Raw genomic sequence first — 24,447 nt, forward strand, 5'->3', positions numbered from 1 at the left:
TGCTTCTCCAGTTTGTGTGGTGCATTTTGTGTCAGAAAATGCTGGAAGTTGCATTTAGTTACTATATAACTACAACACCCAGCATGCCCTGATACAGCCTATGGTTCTGTGGGTGTGGCAGCATGTTGCACTGTATAGTAGTACAGTTAAGGTTATTGTGTAACATGCTGGGAGTTGTAGTTTTGGTTCGTGTCAGCTGCAGAGCCATAGGCTGTGTCAAGGAATACTGGGAATTACAGTTAGTAACTACAATACCCAGCATGCCCTGATGCAGCCTATGGCTCTGCAGCTGACCCGAACCAAAACTACAACTCCCAGCATGTTGCACTTTATAGTTCTACAGTTTAGGTTATGGTGCAACATGTTGGAAGTTGTAGTTTTGGTTCGGGCGTGTTTGCGTACATCCGTGAGGCTCTTGGTCGGCGGGTGAGTATGAAGGCGGCGGGATTCTGGGGGTGCAATTTAGTGTGGGTGGCCAGAAACCACTAAAAAAATCATATCATACATACACATATACCGGCCACTGCCCCCTATATTATACATTACATACATACATCATACATACATCAGCCACTGCCCCCATCATACATTACATACACACACATCATACATTACATACACACATACACATCATACACACAGACAGACCTCATACACACACATCACACATACAGTCAAACCATACATATACACCATACATATGCACACATCATACATACACCTGCAGCTGTCCCCCCATCATACATTACATACACAGATATCACACACACACACACACACACACACATCATAGATACACAGACATCATACACACATCATATATACACAGACATCATACACACATCACACACAGACATCACACACAGACATCATACACACATCATATATACACAGACATCATACATATACACCATACATATACACACACATCATACATACACCTGCCGCTGATACACCCCCCCTAATTATACATTACATACATATACAACCACCCTTCCCGCCGCCTGCATGCTCGGCCTCCTCACCTGAGCCTCACACCCCCCGCTCTACATTACACAGGAAGCAGGGGGAGAGAGCGAGGACGAACACAGCTCGGTACACAGCTCCTCCCCTCCCCCACACACAGCTCCATCCCCCTCCCCTCCCCCTGCTCTGTCTCCTCAGGACCTCATCTACCACAGAGAGGCTGCAAGTTTGCACGGGGAAAACATAGAGCAGGGGGGGGGGGGAGAGGAGTGGATGTCCGTGCACAGCTCCTCACCTAATAATATGTGAAGGAGGACAGACTGCACTGCACGGGGAGGATTTCTGTGTGTGCAGGAGGACAGACTGGGGCACGGGGTGGGTTCTCTGAGCAGCGGCCCCGGCTACTGAAATCAGCTGGGGGCCGCCGCCCCCTCCATACACCCTGAGCGTCGGTGTGAGGTGCAGACTTTCATTGGCTCCTGCGCCTCACACTGGCATTAAAGAAAAATAAGGGGGAAGTTGGTCTGTCCCTGCTAGCCCGATACAGGGCTAAATCTATGAACAATTCACCTGCCTGGCGCCCAAAACTACTCGTCCGGGCGTCGGGCGATAGGATTTCCACATCCCTGGGGGGGGGGGGGTATATGTCTAACCCCCCACATCGCTTCTATATATCTTTCCCGCCACAGCGCATTTATATATGTTCCCCCCACAGCGCTATCATAAGCCCCCGGCAGCTCTATGAATGAAAAGTGTTCTACAGCAGCGTATCGCGCCGGCCATATGTGTTGCTGTTAGAATACTTTTCATTCATAGCGCTGCGAAGGCATATGATTACAGAAGCGCTGTGTGGGCCAGACATATGGCTATATGTCTGACCCCTGCAGCGCTATGAATAACAAGTACTCTTTCAGCAGTACATCGCGCCGGCCAAATGCTGTAGAATACCTTTCATACATAGCGATGCTGGGGGCTTATGATAGCGCTGCGGGGGGGAACATATATAAATGCGCTGCGGGGTGCAAGATATATAGAAGCGCTGTGGGGGGCCAGACATATACCCCCCTCCCCCCCCAGCAATTCTATATATCTTCCCCCACCGCAGCGCTTCGATTTAAAAACCCCACCAGGAGCCCTGAATGGCTCCTCAGTACTGGCCATTCAGGGCTCCCGGTGGGGAATTTAAAAATGAAAGTAAATACATTGTACATCGCAGGGGAGCCGAGCATGCCGCCCGCTCCCCTGTTTTATAACTACTAAATTGCATCGGGTCTCAGAAGTGAGACCCGGTGCGATCAATCCCTCACATCCTGTACTACAACCCCCATCATGGAACAGAGTCTGTTCCATGATGGGGGTTGTAGTACAAACACTAATGTTGCCTCCCCAGCAACTAGCAGACTCCCGCAGAAGGGGAATTACTACTCCCATCATGGAAACAAGTATGTTCCATGATTGGAGTAGTAGTAGTAGTCCCTCAGCACTTGAGGAGTCTGCTGATGTCACCTCTTCTGAGCATGCTCTCAGAAGTAATAACGGATATTATAAACCAGGTGCAAACGGATGACAAAGGCTCATCCGTTTGCCATAGACTTCAATGTTAAAAATAACGGCCCTTAATTTACCAGTTTCTTGTGACGGAAGAAAAATTAGTGCATGTGCACTAAAGTGCATTTTTTCTTCGGTCACAACTAAAATCCATTATTAATGACTGGCTATAACAGGTCATAACGGATAATTTAAAAAAATCCCATAGACTTGAATGGGATTTTGTAATGGACGTTTAACATCCGTTTTTAAAGCTTTTCTAACGGACGTTTAGAACGGATCTTTTAACGGATGAATTTTATAGTGTGAAAGGGGCCTAAAAAGGCCGCAGAAGTATATAGTATTGCTTACATGTCTGACCCACTCTGAAATCACCAAAAATCTATTATTTTTTGGGGGGTATGTAACTATTCCCTACCATGTCCTCTTAATACTTCCTGGTTGAGCAGTTGCTCTATGCTACAATTCCCAGAATGCACTGCTTTTGTACAGCTCTTTATCACAGTCCTTCCATCTTGCCTACCTCCCTCCCACAGCACTCCTGCCAGTTCCCCACCCAGGGTTCATGCAAAATTTCTCATTTCACAGCAGACTATGGCACAATCACTGAGGTTGTCACACCTGCTGCATTCATCCCCATCTGTTCCTCTTCCTGTGGCACTGTTCAACACAAGGCAGCATGCTGTAAACACAGACAATGCTTCCCTAAATGTATTTGTGTGTGTGTGTGTGTGTGTGTGTGTTTTTGTGTGTGTGATGATGGGGGCTGGGCTCAAGCTCACAGTCAAGATACAGATATGCCTCCTGAAACAGCAATGGATTGATGCGTTGTCTCAGGAGAGAGAGGAGCATGGGAGCTGGAGACAACACCAGACTTGCAATGGATGCATTACACAACTTTCTGTCAAAAGTCATTTAAGCAAAAGTGTGCTGAAAGTCCAGCACAATCTGTGGTAACACTATACTGTATTAGTAACTTGTGTGTCTTGGGTGATTATTTATAATTAATAACTGTTTTCTGAAACTGGTATATCCCTTGGGAACCTGTCTCCATGTTGATTATCCCTGAAAAAGTCATTGGGATGGTCCCCAGTGGCTTTTGCCCTGCCGTAATTGATTGGGCCAACAGAGCCACCCTTGATTGCAGTTTGTATGTGGTATTGCAGGTCAGTTCCTTTGAAGTGAATGGAGCCAAGTTGTAATAGAACACACAACCTGAGGACAGGTGTAGCAGTGTTTTTGAATTTGCCACAACCAGGGCATGGAAAAATAGAACCTGTCATTTTTCCTGACATGTCAGTTTTAGTAAAAATGTGTATTCTTTGTGAAATTAAAATTTTGTACCATCTCTTCTTAGAACTCTTTATTTCTCTGTTAGGCTGGGTTCACACCACGTTTTAGCCCGTATGCGGTTTCCCGACCGTAGGCAAAAACGCGGTCGACCACTTTTTTTTGCCTGCGGTCGGGAAACCGCATACGGCCGAAAACGCAGCCGACCGGAGGCTGCGGTTCACTCCGGTCGGCTCATAGACATGCATTAAATATGGTTCCCCTATACGGCTGAGTGTGGGCGCCGCGATTAAGCACAGCCCCCCCCCCCTCCTCCCAGCCGTATACGGGAACCGTAAGTACAAAACGTGGTGTGAACCCAGCCTTATGTAGAAATGTATAAATAAATTGACAACTGGGTGTTACCAGTTGATTAAAGTTGCAGCTGGAGTGTGGCTGTGTATTACAGCTGTCCTTTCACCAGTGATCGCATGGGCACAATAGCACAACCTGCACCATTATCATGGCATATCAGTACATGAAGTGACAAGCATAGGAGTGTGCCATTTCTGCTCTTCCTGCTGCAGTCTTCGAGGGAACCTGTTACCAGGTACAAGGGGCCCTGGTTGCCGATCATTCAAATAAATAAAGCTGTATAAGACACAGTAAGCCTTCCCAATAATCAGGGATAAGATATGCCGAATATCCTTTACATCCTTATAAGGACTACTTCACACCAATTGGATTTAATCAGTTACGGAAATCTCTTTGCTTCATCTGTGATGTCTATAAATCCTCAGACAAGCAGCAGCATCTTAAATGCTATGCAGGAATGGTACTTCAAAGAAGTTATTACACGGGAAATAAGAAGATATTTTATTAGCCTTAGACAATAAGCCAGAACATCAATACTGTCCAGGCGCACACCACAGAAAAAGCAGATCCACATACCATAGTAAACAATAGAGTGAACACTCCGTAATTGGGCTAAACAACATGTAAACAGAGCGGAAAAAACACCATCACAGGAAATGGTTGCATTGAGAAACAGCCCTAAATGTACACCTATGCTGAGGATTTGTGCAGGTAAAATTTGCAGCAGATTACAGTACAGTAAAAACTAATGAGATTTAGGAAATATCATCCACATGCTGCAGAAAAGTTTCACATGGAAACGAACCTGTCAATTTTGTTTGTGGATAAATTCGGTCATATTCCCACTTTCCCATGTTTTCAATTTTTTTTTTTTTGCATGAGGTTCCTACAAAGTTTCTTCAGCCGTTTACAGATAAAAAAAAAAAAATAATAAATAAAATGTTTAAAATACAGTGAATCCAGCCTTTTAGGGAATAATCACACAGGCAGATTTTCGTCAGGTTTTTCACAGCGGAAAATCTGCAGCAGATTTCTTTACCCCCCATTGACTTCAATTGGGTCTGCTGCAAAAAATTATCCCTTACATACCCTTACAGTGGATTTCACCCCCTTTTAATATATCAGGTGTGAAATCCACAGCAAAATCCATATGCAACATATATATTCTGCTGCAGATTTGTGTTATAAATGCACAAGGCACCAACACTAAAAAGACAGAGTGTGAGGATTGAATGTGACAAACAGTTCACTCTGCCGTCATGATTTCCGTTATAACACCAACCATGATGGCAGTGCCAAACTGGAACAATAGACACCAAATGTGCATGACTCCTGTTGGATTCCATTGCTTTAATGGGAAATATATCACTGTATACCGAGCTTATATCACTGTATACAGAACTACTTAAAGAGGCTCTGAACAAAGTAGAATGGAGCAAAAGTCACTGTTATCTAAAAGATTCCTTGCCTGAAGATTACAAGCAGCTAAGTCCTTAAATTATGATTGATAAGAAGATCAGACATAGAAGATGAAGATTAAGATGAAAAATTACTTAACAGGATTAATAAAACAAAAATTGCAACAAATTTAAGACATTAGCTCCAGCATAGCTAACTTATTTAATATATGCAAGTAACCATGTACAATAAATCCAATAACTATAACATTAAAAGGAATCTCATCTTTTTGAAAAGCCTGTATTCAAGTATATTAACCTGATGTGTATCTCTGTGCGGCTGAGCGTCGGATTTCTGCTGAAGATTTGCTGTGGATTTTACTACACAAGGATTAATCCTGTTGTTATTTGGGTTCATTCGTGTCCTTCCCATCGAAAATATGCGACATGCCAAATCTCTCGAAAATGTTTGCTGTAGCAGCTGCAACAGTCTACTGCAGACATTTTTTATTGCATATGAACAGGGTTGAGAAAACAGCATCTATGTGCGTGGGATGTGGAAAAGGAGTGGATATGATGCAGATTTTGGTGTGGTTTCTGTCAGGGGAAGCTACTAGAGGTACTCAAAAGAGAAAGGCAGATGTTCATAGGGCCTGCAGCTCCCACTGAAGGGAGCATGGAAACTTATTGACTTCACTGAGAACACTGAACTTAAAAGGGGTACTCTGCCCATAGACCTCTTATTCCCTATCCAAAGTATAGGGGATAAGATGTCTGATCACGGTGGTCCCGCCGCTGGGAACCCCCCGTGATCTCGGCTGCGGCACCCTAGACATTCAGTGCACAAAGCGAACTTTGCTCCGTGCCGGATGACTGGCGATGCAGGGCGGAGGCTCGTGACGTCACGACCAAAGCCCACTCATTTAGTCACGGCCATGCCCCCTCAATGCAAGTCTATGGGAGGGGCCATGATGGTCATCACGCCCCCTCCCATAGACTTGCATTGAGGGGGCGTGGCCGTGACGTCACGGCCTCCGCCCCGCATCGCCAGTCATCCGTTCACCAGATTTCTGGGGGGCCGCAGCCAAGATCGCGGGGGTCCCCATCGGTGGGACCCAAGCGATCACACAACTTATCCCCTATCCTTTGGCTAGGGGATAAGATGTCTAGGGGTGGAGTACCCCTTTAAGTTCGGTCTTCTCAGTGAATGCAATAAGCTTCACGCCGTGACGCCCCCTCCCATAGACATGCATTGAGAGGGCACGGTCATGACATCACATAATTACTATAATGCAATGAACCAGGACATTTTCTTGAAAAACAAGATAGTTTATATTAATTTATGGTAGTTAAATGTCTAACTAAACAAAGTTATGGTGTACTCCATTACCCGCAATTTATGAAGCTCATTGCACTTGATTGATACATTTAGGGCTTCTGCACATAATTTAGAATTCGGGAAAAGGGGTAAAATGCTTCTACCATACACAAATAATGATACATGTCCCCCCATATGTATATGATATGGCATATAGATTATGGCACAAATGTCTGATAGGTGGGGTCCTACCTTTAGGACAGGCATACATAGATAGATATCTGATGTTTCCCTGGATGTGGCAGACTATAGCTGCCTCACAAGGCTGATCAGGGGTGGGTGATCTTAGAGGGGATACGTATGCCTGTAAGACATTAAGATGCAGGTATGTCATATATGTTTTTAGTATGTAAACCCATTTAAAGGGGTTGTCCGGTGCTTACACATCTTATCCCCTATCCAAAGAATAGGGGATAAGATGCCTGATCGCGGGAGTCCCACAGCTGGGGACGCCCGTGATCATGCACGCGGCACCCCGTTTGTAATCAGTCACCGGAGCGTGTTCGCTTCGGGTCCGATTACGGGCGACCACAGGGCCGGCAGCATGTGACGTCACGCCTCCGCCCCCGTGTGATGTCACGCTCTGCTTCTCAATGCAAGCCTACGGGAGGGGGCGTGATAGCTATCACACCCCCTCCCGTAGGCTTGTATTGAGAGGCGGAGCGTGACATATCACGGGGGCGGAGGCGTGACATCACACGCCGCCGGCCGTGCGGTCGCCCGTAATCAAACCCGGAGCGAACACGCTCCGGGGACTGATTACAAACAGGGTGTCGCGTGCATGATCACGGGCGTCCCCAGCTGCGGGACTTCCGCGATCAGGCATCTTATCCCCTATCCTTTGGATAGGGGATAAGATGTGTAAGCACCGGACAACCCCTTTAATGTTGTGTTTTGATTTAACAAACAGTGAAGTCATTACTTGGGCCTCAAAAAATAAACAAAATAAGCTCATACATACCATCCTACGAGCCCCCGTTGGTCCAGCACAGGCCTCACGGTCCGGCAGTACTGACGTCATTCCACTTCCTGGGGACGGGGATGCCACAGAGCCATCGGCGTATCACCGGCCTTAGCGATGTCCCGCCCCGGTCGGTGATAGGCTGAGCCCACTGTCATGTAAGAAGCTCTGGCCGGCTTCTTACATGACAGTGGGCTCAGCCTATCACCGACCGGGGCGGGACATCGCTACGGCAGGTGATACGCCGATGGCTCTGCGGCGTCCCCGTTCCCAGGAAGTGGAATGACGTCAGTACTGCCGGACCGTGAGCCCTGTGCTGGACCAACGGGGGCTCGTAGGAAGGTATGTATGAGTTTATTTTGTTTATTTTTGAGGCACGGGCACGAGCATATAGAAAAGTGTACCACTACAGTTGTCCTTTAAGAAAGATTCATGCTTGTATTCGAGGAAAAGGGTGGTGTTGCAGGTCCAACATAATGCTGCTAATTTCTTTTTGTGGGTCGCTTTTCTCCCTCCCATACATCAGCCATCCCACTCATTGCAGCACACCTGAACTGCCTTCCATGTGCACTATGCTTAACAGCTACAATTCCCTGCTGGCCTGTGGAGAATTATCTTCCTCCCACAGGCTGCTTTTTAATACCTGACTAGTGATGTAATGTCTCGAGCTGCACTGCAAACTGGGAAAAGCTCATTTTGCACTCAGATAAAAATAAACATTGGGGCAAAGATCACATAAGAAATGAGTGACTATCCATCCTGTAAAATATACTGTAATACCCCTTTAAAGTAGGCATGGCAGGTGATTTCTGCTGCCCTATCTGATATTGAGAGAGGGACCTGACTATTCAACTCACACACAGTGATTGACAGTTATTTCATCTATGTTTACATAGAGAGCTGTCAATCACTATGAGGGACATTTATCAATGTTTGCTTATGTATTCCTTTTTTTAGTAATTTTTTCCTTACTTTTTTTTTTTGCTTATGTGTGACTTATTTATCAACTGGTTTCAGCCTGTTGATAATTTTCTTTCACGTAAGCAATTTTTCCTTTTTTACTTTGGTAGTAGCTTTTTCTGCTCCATGTTTGAGCTGGAGTAAATTTAGTCAGTTGCGACTGTCGCAGTTAATAAATACCTGACTACCCGTAGTCCATTTTAAAATTATTACTACATAGTAAATTTTAGGAAAACTTGCTTTTCTCGCTTTCCAGTCAAAATGTCGCACGAAAAAGCGTGTAGTCACAGTTGCGACAATTTTGCGACAATTATAGTAAAGAAAACCTGACTAAACCCATTGATAAATGTCCATATATGTGTGGGCAGAGCCAGAAGTATTCACCATCTTCTCTCCGGTCAGGATTTACTCTGCTGTCAATATATAATCATATCAAACTTAAATGGGCACTGTCATATACAAAAACTTTTATATGATGTACATATTGGCAAAACATTAACCTTTCTGCAATAATAATCTTTTTATAGAAGTCATGGCTTATAAAACCATGGCTTTGTCCATGCTGAAGCACAGGCATGGACAAAGTCCAGTAAGCGAGGGTGGGTTAGCACTCCTCTGTGCTCTCTCCTGTCTGATAGGACTAATCTGTACTCTCTCCTGTCCTTTAAAAATAAGTTTTTATAAGTCAGGGTCTCAGCATTGAGACCCCCACTAATCTATACATATAGCCTGAAGAACCACAGGGCATAGCACTTCACAAACAAGATCGGTACCTAAATCCAGTCTTTCTGAAATTATGAACAAAATTTAAAAAAAAAGATAAAAATCCCTAAATACCTCCCCCCTTACTATCTAAAGTGATTCAGACTTTAGTAGTCTACCAGGATTATCTCTACAACAAGTGGTTGAGGAGCCAACCCGGAGGGAGGCCATTTTGGATTTGGTATTCACAAATGGGGATTTGGTATATGATGTTATTTGTTGGCGAAAGCTTGGGATCTAGTGATCACCAATCAGTGTGGTTTAATATAAGAACAGTGAAGGAGTCACACCACACAAAAACAGTTTTTGATTTTAGAAAAACAGACTTTTCAAAAATGAGATTAGTCATAAATGAGTCCCTATCATACTGGAATAAATTACATGGAGTTAAGGAGAAATGGGACTACTTAAAACACACATTATTGAAGGCAACAGAAAATTGCATTAGACGTGTCAGTAAAAGCAGTAAAAGGAAGAGACCACTGTGGTACCAGTCTGTGGTACCAGAAATGGCCAAAATCATAAAAAACTAAAAACTAGCATTTAGTAATTATAAAACAACCCAGAGCAATGAAGATAGGGAAGACTAAGACAAAGACAAGACTAAGCAGAAAGAGGCCAAGCAAGTTTAAGAACTTCTAAAGCGCAGGCAGAAGAAAAACTAGCTCAGTCTGTGAAAAAAGGGGTTAAGACATTCTTCAGATATATAAATGAAAAAAGGAAATTAAAACAAGGTATAACTAAATAAAAAACAAAGGAAGGAAGGTATGTAGAAGAGAATAAGGGGCTAGCCGACTGCCTTAATGAATACTTCTGTTCAGTTTTTAAAGAAGAAAGAGAAGGAAAAGGACCTCCATTACAGAGGAAAACTAAGGAATCGTTTGATGCATGTGTCTTTACAGAGGAAGAGGTTCTACGTTTGCTGTCTAAAGTGAAGACAAATAAATCACAGGGGCCTGATGGGATACACCCAAAATTCTTAAAAGAGCTTAGTGGTGAGCTAGCAAAACCGTTAACAGATTGATTTATTTAACCAATCACTGGTAACAGGGGTCGTCCCGGAAGATTGGAAATTAGCAAATGTCATGCCCATTAACAAGAAAGGTAGTAGGGAGGAATCAAGCAACTATAGGCCAGTAAGTCGGACATCAATAGTGGGGAAATTAATGGAAAACCTACTAAAGAATAGGATTGTGGAACATCTAAAATCCCATGGATTGCAAGATGAAAAACAACACGGTTTACTTCAGGGAGATCATGTGAAACAAATCTTATTGATTTTTTTGACTGGGTGACTAAAATAATAGATGGCGGAGGGGCAGTAGACATTGCATATCTAGATTTTAGTAAGGCTTTTGACACTGTCCCACATATTATCAATAAACTGCAGTTATTGAGCTTGGACTCCCATATTGTTGAGTGGATTAGGCAGTGGCTGAGTGACAGACAACAGAGGGTTGTAGTCAATGGAGAATATTCAGAGCAAGGTCTTGTCACCAGTGGGGTACCTCAGGGATCTGTACTGGGACCAATATTGTTTAATATCTTCATTAGTGATATCGCAAAAGGTCTCGATGGTAAGGTATGTCTTTTTTGCTGATGACACAAAGATATGCAACAGGGTTGATGTTCCTGGAGGGATACGCCAAACGGAAAAAGATTTAGGAAAACTAGAAGAATGGTCAGAACTCTGGCAACTGAAATTTAATGTGGATAAGTGCAAGATAATGCACCTGGGGCGTAAAAACCCTCAGGCAGAATATAGAATATTTGACACAGTCCTGACCTCAGTATCTGAGGAAAGGGATTTAGGAGTAATTATTTCAGAAGACTTAAAGGTAGGAATACAATGTAATAAAGCAGCAGGAAACGCTAGCAGAATGCTTGAATGTATAGGGAGAGGTATAAGCAGTAGAAAGAGAGAAGTGCTCATGCCGCTGTACAGAACACTGGTGAGACCTCACTTGGAGTATTGTGCGCAGTACTGGAGGCCATATCTCCAAAAGGAAATAGATACTCTAGAGAGAGTTCATAGAAGAGCTACAAAACTAGTACATGGATTGCAGGATAAAACTTACCAGGAAAGGTTAAAGGACCTTAACATTTATAGCTTGGAAGAAAGAAGAGACAGAGGGGATATGATAGAGACTTTTAAATACATAAAGAGAATCAACACGGTAAAGGAGGAGAGCATATTTAAAAGAAGAAAAACTACCACAAGAGGACATAGTTTTAAATTAGAGGGGCAAATGTTTAAAAGGAATATCAGGAAGTATTACTTTACTGAGAGAGTAGTGGATGCATGGAATAGCCTTCCTGCAGAAGTGGTCGCTGCAAATACAGTGAAGGAGTTTAAACATGCATGGGATAAGGATAAGGCTATCCTTCATATAAGATAGGGCCAGGGACTATTGATATGATTCAGATTATTGGGCAGACTAGATGGGCCAAATGGTTCTTATCTGCCGACACATTCTATGTAATATATCACAGAAATCTATGCTCATGTAAATGAAGAGGGTGCACATAACTTAACATCTGGAAAGGGAATACTGGATTTGGAAAATTGGGCTGTAAATTTCAGATTTAAAATCATTATTATTAATTTAAGAAACATTAAACTAGTCTATATATCTCCCAAAATATTTCATAGACAAAAAAACGGATTGTTATCTGAAAAAATATAATTTTCCTCCCAAATAAATCATAAAAATATTTGCATATGATGGTGAATATTTAGCACCGATCAATGCTCCCCTGATCTGAAGGAAGTATTCACCATTAAACATAAAAAAAAAATTGTGGGATAACAAAAAAAACTGTGGCAAAAATAATGAATTCTTTCAGATCAGGGAAGTAATTGCTATGTGAATTCAGATGATGGGATAATGCTAACAAACCTTGTTGTCGTGGTATGGAGGGATAAGGTGCAGTGACATCACAGGTTGCCAAAGAATAATTTTCAGACCATTCCATTTGGTCTTAGATTAGTGTCCCTTAAAAAGGATGGGGTAATTTTTGTAAATGGTTGCAAGTGAGAATCAAGCCAATATCCCAATGTCTCTCCAAGAGAACCTTTGCTGGTCACAATGGGTCGAAGGGGAGGTGGAAAAACCCCTTTATGTAACTTGGGAAGAGAATGGCAGACCGGTGTAATAGGATTCTCCACATACAAATATTCTTTAGGCTTTGTATCAATAACCCCCATAACAACTCCTTCCTCCAATAATTTTTGGAGGGCGGACTGGCATGACTTGGTGGGATTTGCAGATAATTTTTTGTATGTGGAAGCATAGACCTGAGTATAGACCTGAGTCCAGGTCATATAGTCACTTATGGTCTCAACTCCAGATCACAAGCTCAATGACTAGGTGAACCTTCATATAAATATTAGAGAACTACCTATAGAGAAATTTCATCAGGATTTTCTAATACCTTGGTGCTCTTGCTAATCCAAGGACAGAATACGGGATTCTGTACATGAACACCTGCATTCTGCTAATCGAGGTAGGGAACAGGTAATCCTTATGCCAATTCAATATTAGGAAACCATCATTCACTTGTATGCAACTAAGCTCATCATAGATGTTAACAAAGAGGCTTTTCTAGTATGCGGGGAGGCCAGCAAACATCACAGACAGCAAGTGTCACTTTTGAAAACGTTGAAATCGTGCAACGCTGCCACCTTCTGCTTACTTACACACCAACAGACAAGCAAGATTAGAATCTGTTCACATCTATGTCATTGCTTCAATCATTACTGGAAACAATTTTGTAGTGTCTGATCTGTTATACAATGGACATTGATGGAGACTAAAAAGTTCTCATTAAATTTCAATGGGGTCCATTGTCTTCTGATACTTTTCACTTTAAAATGGCAGAAATTGTAGCACTGCTTGCATGTATGCCTTTGATGCAGATGGGAACAGTTCCAAAAACAGTTTACTTTTTATATTATATTCACAGATTTTTCTTAAAGTGTACCAGTCAGATCCAAAAAAAATAAAAAATAAACTTATGTTACTCAGTACATGATCCTGATCATGTATATGTACTCTGTATGTATCTATCACTGATATTTCACAAAAAATGCGCATGTGCGGATCGCCGGCCTCCCTTCCTTGAGGCGTGCGTCATTGCATGGGGCGGGCCGGCTGCAGCTGACCTGCCTCCCATGACGCGCTGCCGGAAGTGAACGGAGGCCGGAGCTCCGTAACACATGCGCCGATAGAAGCCGGGCGTCTGCAGGTGAGAATAGGAGTTTTTGATTAGGGAATGAGTAAGATCATTGGTGGACAGGTGTATATATACACTCTTTGCAGTCTGGTGGACACTTACCCCTCGACAAAGGTTGGTCCTGAAACGCTGCGTTGGGGTGGTGTTGTACTGCTCCCTGGTACCCGCTGCACATGACCATATAAGTATGTATGTGTATACCCCCATGTTTACCTGCATTTTATGATAGCAGGCTTGTTGGCTATATGTACATTGGTATAACTTTATAGCATGTATTTTGCACATTTGGCTGGGTAACAACAGTAATGTTAGGCTTGAGGTATTATACCAGGGTTTAGTGCAATACTATTTTTTCACATGTTTGGTAAAACTCTGTTACAGTAGTGTTGCTGCAGGCTGTGTTCCTCTTGCAGCCTTCTCAATCAGCCATCTCGTGTCCATGACTCTTGGACACACTCATGCTGCTGTGGTACTCCGTGTCCAAGGAGGTGCAGTTTTAATGCAAGAACTTTGCTATCTTTTTTTCAGCTGTTTCTGTATAAAAACACAGATTTTATTTTTTTAAGCGTTACTGTCAGGTCAATTTTTTCAGCATTTTTTTTTTAGTTAGTTTTTTTGAAGCGTACCAGATCCCACAAAACAAAACTATTATAGGTTACTCAGTACCTAATTCTGAACATGTACATGTCATTTTTATGTCTCTATCACCCATATTTCACTAAAGCATAGCATATTACAGCTGCTCAATATCTTTTCCATCTTGTCAAAGGGAATGGGCATGTCGATCTCTTGCCTGCACTGTGATGACTCCTCCCCCTCCCTCACTATGCCTACAGCTTTTGCAAAACTCTAACTCTCAGCATGACCAGACATCCTTTGACTGTCCAGGCATGCTTGGAGTTGTAGTTTTGCAACAGCTGGAGGCAAATGTTGGGTAAAACTCTGTGTTACAGCAGTGTTGCTACAGGCTGTGTTCTTCCTGCAGCCTTGTCAATCATCCATCTCATGTCCATGACCCTATAAACACCATCATGCTGCTGTAGGACTCATCAGTGTCCCAGGAGGTATGGGGACCCCTAGTGGTGGGATTTTCAAAGGCAGTTTTCTTTAATAAAATGTAATTTTTTTTTTTTTTTTTTATATGAAGTAAAGTAGAAAAACTGCCAAGATGTATAACATATAAAAAGTTTTTATATCTGACAGTGCCATTTTAAAGGCTGCAAATGTTGACAAAAAAAATGCCAGAAAGGGCACGTCACTTAATTTGACTACCATAAAATTATTGTATGTATGCACAAATAGCTATTTTAATATTTAGTTCAATAGGATTCAATTGTGAAGAATTCTACAGATTTTCTGGCAATTTTTGGAGCTGTAAAACTTACAATTTAGAAGGCATTTTTTTGCTTGTTTTTCTGGGCTATAAAAACTGTATAAACATAGTGTAAGCCATGCAATGTATGACGCAGAGCAGACGCTGATCTATTTGTTACTGATCTACTTGTTAGTTAGCCAGACTAGAAGAGACATTTTTCTGGAAATTCATCTTAAATAAAATAAAAAATAAAAAAGGGGGGGGGGGGGAAGAGGTGCATGGCAACTGACTTAGAAAAAGGGAGAGATGGCACATTACCCAAGGTGATCCGCACTGGTTTCTAGAGGAAATGCAGTGTAGAGCTGAGCTTAGAGAAACAGGAATCAACTGTTGGAAACGCTATGGGTAGGGTCACGTGTGCCGTATTTAGCGGTGTATAGTCTATCCACTGAAGGCAATGGGCAGCAAAATATTTTGCTACCCATTGACTTCAAAAGGGTAGGAAATACGCAGCAGCAAATACGCAGTAAATTATGGAATAAGTGACCCTACCCTATGAGAAGTGAAACCAGCAGATGACTGGAGAAGGCACTTCAGGGAGGGCAGCTTCTTATATACAAAAAGCACACGGGTAGGGTATGTTCTTTAACCTCTTAAGGACGCATGGTTTTTCCATTTACATTTTTTCCTCATCACCTTATAAAAATCAAAACGCTTTAAATTTTGCACCTAAAATTCCATGATGGCTTATTTTTTGCGCCACCAATTCTACTTTGCAGTGACAGTCATTTTACCCTAAAATTCGGGAAAAAAATTAATTGTGCGAAAAAATTGAAGATAAAAAGCTATTTTTTTACTTTTGGGTAAAAATTGGGTACTTTTGGGTACTTTTTCCGGTAAAAATGACACCTTATCTTTATTCTGTAGGTCCATATGATTAAAATGATACCTACATATCATAACTACATGCAGGAAGATTTATACGTAAAAAATTGTCATCTCCTGACCCCCTATAACTTTATTTTTCCGCGTACGGACCGGTATGGAGGCTTATTTTTTGCGCCGTAATCTGAAGTTTTTAGCGTTACCATTCTTGTATTGATCGGACTTTTCAATCGATTTTTATTCATTTTTTCATGATATAAAAAGTGACCAAAAATAAGCCATTTTGCTATTTTTGGGCACGTACGCCATTGACCGTGCGGTTTAATTAACGATATATTTTTATATATCGCTAATTAAACCGCACGGTCAATGGCGTATGCATCAAAAAATTCCAAAATAGCGTATTTTTGGTCACTTTTTATATCATATAATTCGGACATTTCCACACGCGGAGATACCACATGTTTATTTATACTGACACTTTTTTTTTTATGGGAAAAGGGGGGGGGGTGATTCAAACTTTTATTAGGGAAGGGGTTAAATGATTCACTTTTTTTTCCGCTTTTTTTTTGCTGTGTTATAGCTCCCATAGGGGGCTATAACACTGCAAACACTGATCTCTTACACTGATCCCTGCAAAGCCATAGCTGTGCATTGATCAGTGTTATAGGCGGTCGATTGCTTAAGCCTGGATCTCAGGCTTGGAGCAATCAATCGCCGATCGGACGCGACGGAGGCAGGTAAGGGGACCTCTGACTGAGCTGCCGGGAAGCTTTCACTTTCATTTTAGACGCGGCAAATAACTTTGATCGCCGCGTCTAACGGGTTAATAGCGCACGGCACAACGATCGGTGTCGCGCGCTATATTAGCCCAGGGTCCCGGCTATCATTAGCCACCGGGACCGACACGGCGTTATATACCGGTACCGGGCATGGGGATGGGGCGTACAGGTACGCCCTGCGTCCTTAAGAGGTTAAAACTGCAAGGACAACGTAATAACTAAACTGCATAAATGGCTCTCAATTGAAAGTAAATCTGATGGTAAAACAGATGGTAATACAGATAACTCACGTACATGACAGAATGTAGAGGAAGATTTTTTTTTTAGCTGGAGGCTAAATAGGAGGATGTTGCAACAGTCAAACAAGAAATTACAGTAATGTAGATACACAGCAGAGATGTTTCCTAGAAATACTGCATGAGAAAATTCTTAGCACTGTTTCCAGTGACATCATCCAATTGAATTTCAGAGGAGTCTATACAAAAAAAAAAATCAGTAGTGGATTTTGCTACCCCTGATTTCATTGGGTTCATGGACAATTTACAATAGTGGAAGATTTCTCACAGACCCATTGAAGTCTATAGTAGCAAAATCCAAAGGGTATTTTCTGCAGCAAATACAATGCAGAAAATCCACAGAAAAAAAAATACCCATGAGAACGTACCTAAAAAAATATAATACCTAGATTGTTTTTACTGCTTAGAGCCACATACTAAAAAAGATGTTTTTCTAATGTGTTTCTGTTTTTATTGTCATATTTAAAATTTCATTATTTTTTTATATTATGGGGACAATCATCTTGTCTGAGCTGTGTTTTATAGCACTTAGAGATATGCTATACAGCATGACCCATGGACAGACAGAAGGCCGGGTGCACAGTACAGAATTTCCGAGCGGAATTCCATTTTGAAATTACGCTCCGAAAAAGGAGATTTTTTTTGTACTCACCGTAAAATCTCTATCTCGTAGCCTTCATTGGGGGGCACCTTACTGATGGGTATATGCTCTTGCCACTAAGAGGTGCTGACACTAGGTAAATCAGTTTTGTCACAAAGCAGTAGGAGAAGCTAACAAAGAAGTATGTATGAAGGCCCCAAGAAAGGAATCCCGGATAGACAACCTAAGAACCGGAAAAAATTATCCGGAAAAAAGAAGAAATGGGTGGGTGCAGTGTCCCCCAATGAATGCTATGAGAAAGAGATTTTACGGTGAGTACAAAAAAAAAAAATCTCCTTTTTCTCGGTCGCTCTTCATTGGAGGACACCTTACTGATGGGACGTACCAAAGCAGTCCCCTAGAGTGGGGAAAAACAACCACCAGAGAAAGGGAAACAGTACCGAGCCCAAACTCACGTGTCCACAAGGCCTGCGGACAAGCACCCAGGTCAGAGACAAACTAGGCCCAGAAATTGAGCTCCAGGAAGAAACCCCGTCCATGGAGATGGACTAGGACGCCAAAAGGAATGGACCGTCCTCTGTAGAGACACAAGACACCCAGGCCATATAGAGAGACAAGAAAAAGGTCGACCAGGAAGCCAGATGGGCCGGAAACAACTCCCAGGAACCCAGCAGGGAGATCAGTGTACGCCTGAGCAGAAGACGAGCACAGGAGGTGGAGACCAGAAACCACAGGAAAAGAAGAAAGACGGAAATCTGCTCTGGAGAGGTCTGGTGCATGAAAACAAAGACCTGAACAGCTGCAGACCCAAAAATAAATAAATAAATAAAACTGTCCCAGGGGCCCGCCATGAGCACCCAGAAGGCAAAAATAGCAGGACTAGTGTAATCCGGATGACCTGAACGCCCTCTAACTCGGGAGGACATGGATCCCAAAGGAAGAAAGGAGCGGAATGCCCTGAAAAGGGGGCATCCCGGATACCAGAGACATAGAAACTGGAGATATCCGAGTCACCTGGAAAACGAACCCCAGGAGAGTAAGGAAAACAAAACGTCTGCGACAACTCTCCGGAAGACAAACTTCCATGTGGAAACATGAGGAAGTGAAAAAGTGGAGTACAGGGGTCCAGGGACCAGGGGTTCAAGTGGTCAAGAGCACTCAGAAGGAATGTCCCGCCAGAATGGGAACGGAGGGGGGGGGGGGGGGGAAACAAAGGCGAACCCAGCTGGGACTCTCAGGTTCTGGACACAGGAAGGTTACTCCAGAAGACTATGGAGTCAGTGCAGTACAACTGACACAGACAAAAGGTAAGGAAGAACGCACCCTTCCAGGGAGGGAGGAGAAAAGCAGACAGTGGCTAGACCAGCTGTCGTCGGCCAAACAAGATTACATAGACTCCTCCAACAAAGGAAAGAGCCAAGGGTGCGTGAGCAGCAGTAGATAACCAGAAAACAGAACGAGAACCAGGCTGCCATGTTGGAAAGTAAGCACACAAGCCTAGACCGTAAAAAGCTCTGTTGAATGCTCTCAGCAAAAAAACACAAGGGCCCAGCCGGATACCCCTATATAGTGGGAACAGAGAGGTGGCATTATCATGGCGGCAGAAAAAGCTCAACAAACTATTCCCCCTAGTGGAGGGAAAACAAGGGTGGTCGAAATGAAACTCAGGTACTGGCAATGCCAAGCATCCTGATCCCTGTACCCCCTGTGCAAAGGGGATTGGCAAAATGCTCCAGGCACTATAGGAACAGGGAAATGCTGCCTCACAGCCACGGGACAATTACTGGGTGGATGTAGCCCCCTGGCCCCAGTGATAACCAAACGCTGTATGGAGGAGGCACCCTGTGTCCCCAGAGGGATTGGAATCCTGCACACTGGAGCTGGGCAAAAGAAAAGACGTGTTGAGAGCCATTCCGGACGATGACAAAGCAACAGAGTAGGTGCCTGAGCCACCCTGGGCAGAAACCCTGGGAAAGTACCTGGAGGCACAGGGAGGGGATCAACTGACTGTGCCCCCCATCAGGCCCCATGCCAGAACAGAAGTGCCATACCGCCGCAGAACTGCGGAAACAAAATCACAGGGAGCCCCGAGGCACACCCCACCAAACAGAAGGAAAGGTGGGCTCTACACTTACAGGAGTGCCCTTAGAATATGTAGGGACACAGACATGGGTACCTCACGTGTACAAAGACTGCAGAAACCGTAGACATCCAGAGGACCGGCAGGAAAGGAGGCATGCCCCTAGCAGAACAATATTGAAACTTTTTTTTTATTTTATTCGTTTTATTGAAAAGTAAACAACACTTGACCGAGTGGCCTCACTGAGAGCATAAGAGCAAGTACAGTGCAAAAAGATGTCGAGGCACACAGTGACATAGGTAATGAAACAGCATGAAGACGACAGGTTCACAGACCTCTGGCCGGAGGTGCCTACTCAATGTCAAGTTAAAAAACCAATTAAATAACGTAAAACACAACATCATAGGGCGAATAGCTGCCATTTGGCATCAAGCATCAGCAGGTTCTAAAATTGTAGCATACACCACCTGAGACAATAGATACATGATGAAAAGAGGACTCAAAATTAGGGGACACTAGGAGAAGTCAGAGTAAATGCATTGTGTGAGAGGAGAGGAGCACCAGGTACCCCACACAGAAAGTAATATACCTAGAAATTTCCTGTTTTTGTATACCAGGTGAGAAGAGGGAATCACTGAATTAACAAGCACGCGCCACTGGGGCAGTCATGGGTCCATCCATTTGAAAGCAATCGCCTTTGTGGCCAGAAACAGGGTTTCTCGAAGAAATGTGCGAACATGATGCATCCACACTTCGCTCATTACTCCAAACAAGCATACTAGGGGGTCCACTGGAGGCGAAGGTTGTGTAAGTCGCAGGACTTCAGTCCAAAAGGCTGCAATGTGAGGGCAGGCCCAGAGGAGATGCCAAAAATCGGCTCTAGCAGCACCACAGCGGTGACATGCATCTGAGTCTGAGCGACCCATTCTAAGTAATCTGGTGGGGGTGACATAACTATAATGATGTTCAATTGAATACGTTTGTTATTGGCAGCCGGGGATACTAGCATGTGGGAGGATAGGATCTCCTCCCAATCATCACCTGTAAGATTGGGGATATCTGACTGCCAATACTCCCTAGCTGGCAATTGTGATCGTGAAATTTTGGACAGAATAAGATGTGTATAAAAGGATGGACACCATACCCCACCCCTAGGCCCTTGAGACTTTAAAATCCCAATAAGTGGGAATGAAGAGATAGGCGGACCTCCCACAGGGAATTGAGCATTAAGAGTGTGACGTAATTGTAAATATTTAAAGAAACTGTGTCTGGGTAAAGCATGACTAGCTTGTAGTTGGTCAAATGAGCACAGTATGTTATCCCGGTATACCTGTTCTAAGAAACACACATCTATGTTCTGCCAGAATATCGGGTCCAGGTCCTCACCCAGGTGTGTGAAATTCGGTTTGTGCCACAGCGGAATATCTGAGGGTATATCAATATAACCATGGACCAGTTTAGCCGCCCGCCAAACACGGCTAGCCTGTTTGTGGAGAGGCAAGAGGGTGCGACCCCCTAGGGTAGGGCTCTCCAGGAGAAGTCTCGTCGTCAGGTGCGGAACAAATCTGGCTAAATTTTGCTCAGCCTGTGGCATCGTGTCATCGATAATCCATTAACGGATATCTCAGTTGGACGGCCAAATAATACAAGAAAAAAAAAAAATCGGGGAACGATAGACCAGCCAACAACATTGCAACTTTAGAAAGGAGAACAGAGTGATGCTGTTGTTGGTGAGAAAGTCAGTGGAGCCTGCAGAAAAAACCCACATCCCATCTCCTAATGGTGCCACACCAAGACTGTAGGCGCAGACTCAAGAGATGAAGAATGTATGTGGAGCAGGAACCATGCAGACACTGCAGCCACAGCATCAGCAAAACCGGAGGGAGGTGACACAGTCTGGCTATATGGCATAAGGACCATGGCCACGCCGGGTCCCGCAAACGGAAACACACAGTGAAGTGAGATACCAGCCTTCAGACAGAGTAGCAGGCATGCAGAGAGGGACCTGGTAAAGTAGGGAACACTGCAAACTAGTATGTGGTGCATTGTATAAGGTCCATGGGGCAACACTGGGTGACTCACTCGGAACTACACCTTGGCAGTGGGTTACCTGAACTACCGTCCACAGTGTGGAAAGTGTATGGTAGTTGACCCGACGTAGTAAGCCATTCAGAAGACCTTCTGTCCGACTTGTATAGGATTCCTGAGTGCCCAGAGTCACTCCATTCCACCTCCCACAGAAAGCGGGGTACTGTAGTGCGGCCTATCCAGCGGGTGACCTGGTGGTGTAGAAGACTTAACAGACGAAGGACTGTCTGACTGGTATCAATCCTGTGTACCTGTAGGGACCCTCCTCCAGATCCCTCACCCCAGCAGTGAGGAACGGGAAACCAGGCTATGTCCACGGCAGCACTGAGATCAGAGGCAGATGGCAGCGGAAATCGTGCAGACAACAGTCTGGCTGAACAAGAGCACCTCCAGGTGGTGGCGAAAAGGGGACAGTCAGATAGGCGATAACTGTGTCCCTTTGTCATAGGTGGGAGGGCGGGGAGGCCTAGGAGACATGGTAGAAACCCCGCACCCCTGGGAGATAGAGGGGGGGGGGGGGCTGAAGAGCCGTGGAATGCGACCCTGTCATCGCTTATAGAATCCATAGGACCCGCTGGGTCAGTTCTACTTATAACGTTCCTGCTGAGGTACATCAGATACATCAGCCGTGTGACAGGCGGCAGAGGAAACCATGCAGACCACTGTCTGGCTTATTGGTATGGGTCCATAGTAGACAACGAGCCACTGCACTACTGTCCGAGGTGTCCGATGAAGTACCGGAACTCAAGCCGCAGATACCGTATTTATCGGCGTATAACACGCATTGTTTAGCCTAAAGTCTACCTGCGTGTTATACGCCGATATGCCGCTGCAGTTCAATTATTTAAAGCGGGCGCTTTAAATCAATGAACTGCAGCGGCTTTTGCAGGTGCAGAGACTACCACCGCTGCCGGCTTCTCTGCCCCTGCCTGTCCTGGGGTCCCTGCTGCCGCCGCTTCTCTCCCCCTGCCCCTTCTCTCCCCTGTCTATCGGTGCCGCTGCCCCATTGCCGGCGCCGATGGCCAGGGGGAGAGAAGCGGCGCCGGCAATGGGGCAGCGGCACTGACAAACAGGGGGAGAGAAGGGGCAGAGGCACCCATTGCCTCCCCCATTCCCGGTTGTATAATTACCTGTTGCCGGGGTCAGGTCCGCGCTGCTTTAGGCCTCCAGTGTGCGTCCCCTGCGTCGTTGCTATGCGCTGCACGGCGCAATGATGAGTGACTTCACTCTTCATTGCGTCTCGCAGCGCATAGCAACGACGCAGGGGACCCACACCAGATGCCTGAAGCAGCGCGGACCAGGCACCGGTAACAGGTAATTATACAATTGGGAATGGAGGAGGCAACGGGGCAGCGGCGCCGGCAATGGATGCCGCTGCCCCTTCTCTCCCCCTGTCTGTCGGCGCCGGCAACAGACCTGACAAATGAGGACTCTCAAAAAGAAACCTGAGCGTTTGCCAGGAATGCAAAGCTTGCACATTGTATGGCACTCAGTGGTAGGAGAGAACAGACTGCCTGAATATATGCCCCGGTAGGTTCCAAGGGAACTTAAATCCATGGCAACAACCCGCCATGGCGGTTTGCATATGCTTCACAACAGTGAGGAACAATGCAGGATTAGAGGGATATGGCAGGTCAAGCCTGCAATAGAAATCAGTGTGCAATACAAGTATTGGCCACAAGAGGGTGCCAAACCACACCAAATGGTCTGTGTAACCAAGGAATATATTTAAAAAAAAAAATTTTTGTTTTTATTTTGCTTCAAAATATTATGCAAAAATGCCTGGAAGGGAGCATGGGGCGCACTGCAAAGTGCTGCCTGCAGAACCTATGACTCTTAGGGTGAGTTCACACTGCGGAATCTCCGCCCGCTGAATTCAGCGAGCAGAGATTCCGTCTGGCGGACCCTGCCGAAAATACTTCGGCACTAGGGCCGCGGGGCACTGAGCCATCACTATTGACGGCTATGCAGTGCTCACGGAATCCGCGCAAAGAATGAACATGTTCTTTCTTTGAGTGGAACAATTTCACCGGCGGAATTGTCCGCCGCTGAAATTCCTCAGTGTAAACGGGTCACGCGGAGACCCATTCACACTAATGTTAAGTTCACACTGCGCAATTCCGCCCGTGGAATTCCGTAGTGTGAACGTACCCTTATGAGGCAGACAGGAAGCCCCTGGAGCAGCGACGGCTGATAGCAGCATGCTATATAAGTGCCTGCCAAGCCATGGGCACAGCTCCAGGTAGGGGACAATAGCGGGTCGGGATAATGAGCTCCCGCCGGGCTGCTGCCTTGGGAGCAAAAAGAACAAAAGGGTTGTATACTCACCTCAGTCGCCACATACTCACCCAAGATGTCTTTAGCCAGCTTTTTAGTCACCTGAATCACGTCAGGCTGAGACAGCGGGACCTGGACCCTAGGTGCAACCCCAGGCGCAGGCCGTTGTCGGGAAGGGGTTAACGGTGCATACTCTATGCCCCGTGCCCCTTAGCCACATATGGGGGAACAGGTAGCGCCATACTCCTGAACCCCCACCTGAAAAAAAGAA

General features: G+C 44.7%; 1 protein-coding gene across 1 annotated transcript in view; it reads right to left on the minus strand.

Annotated features, from left to right (window-relative positions):
• The window catches only part of UIMC1 (ubiquitin interaction motif containing 1), a 94,859-nt gene that overhangs the window by 45,315 nt on the left and 25,097 nt on the right, over nt 1-24,447 (minus strand).

Source organism: Hyla sarda, chromosome 4 (genome assembly GCF_029499605.1).
Source record: "Hyla sarda isolate aHylSar1 chromosome 4, aHylSar1.hap1, whole genome shotgun sequence".
Lineage (NCBI taxonomy): Eukaryota > Metazoa > Chordata > Amphibia > Anura > Hylidae > Hyla > Hyla sarda.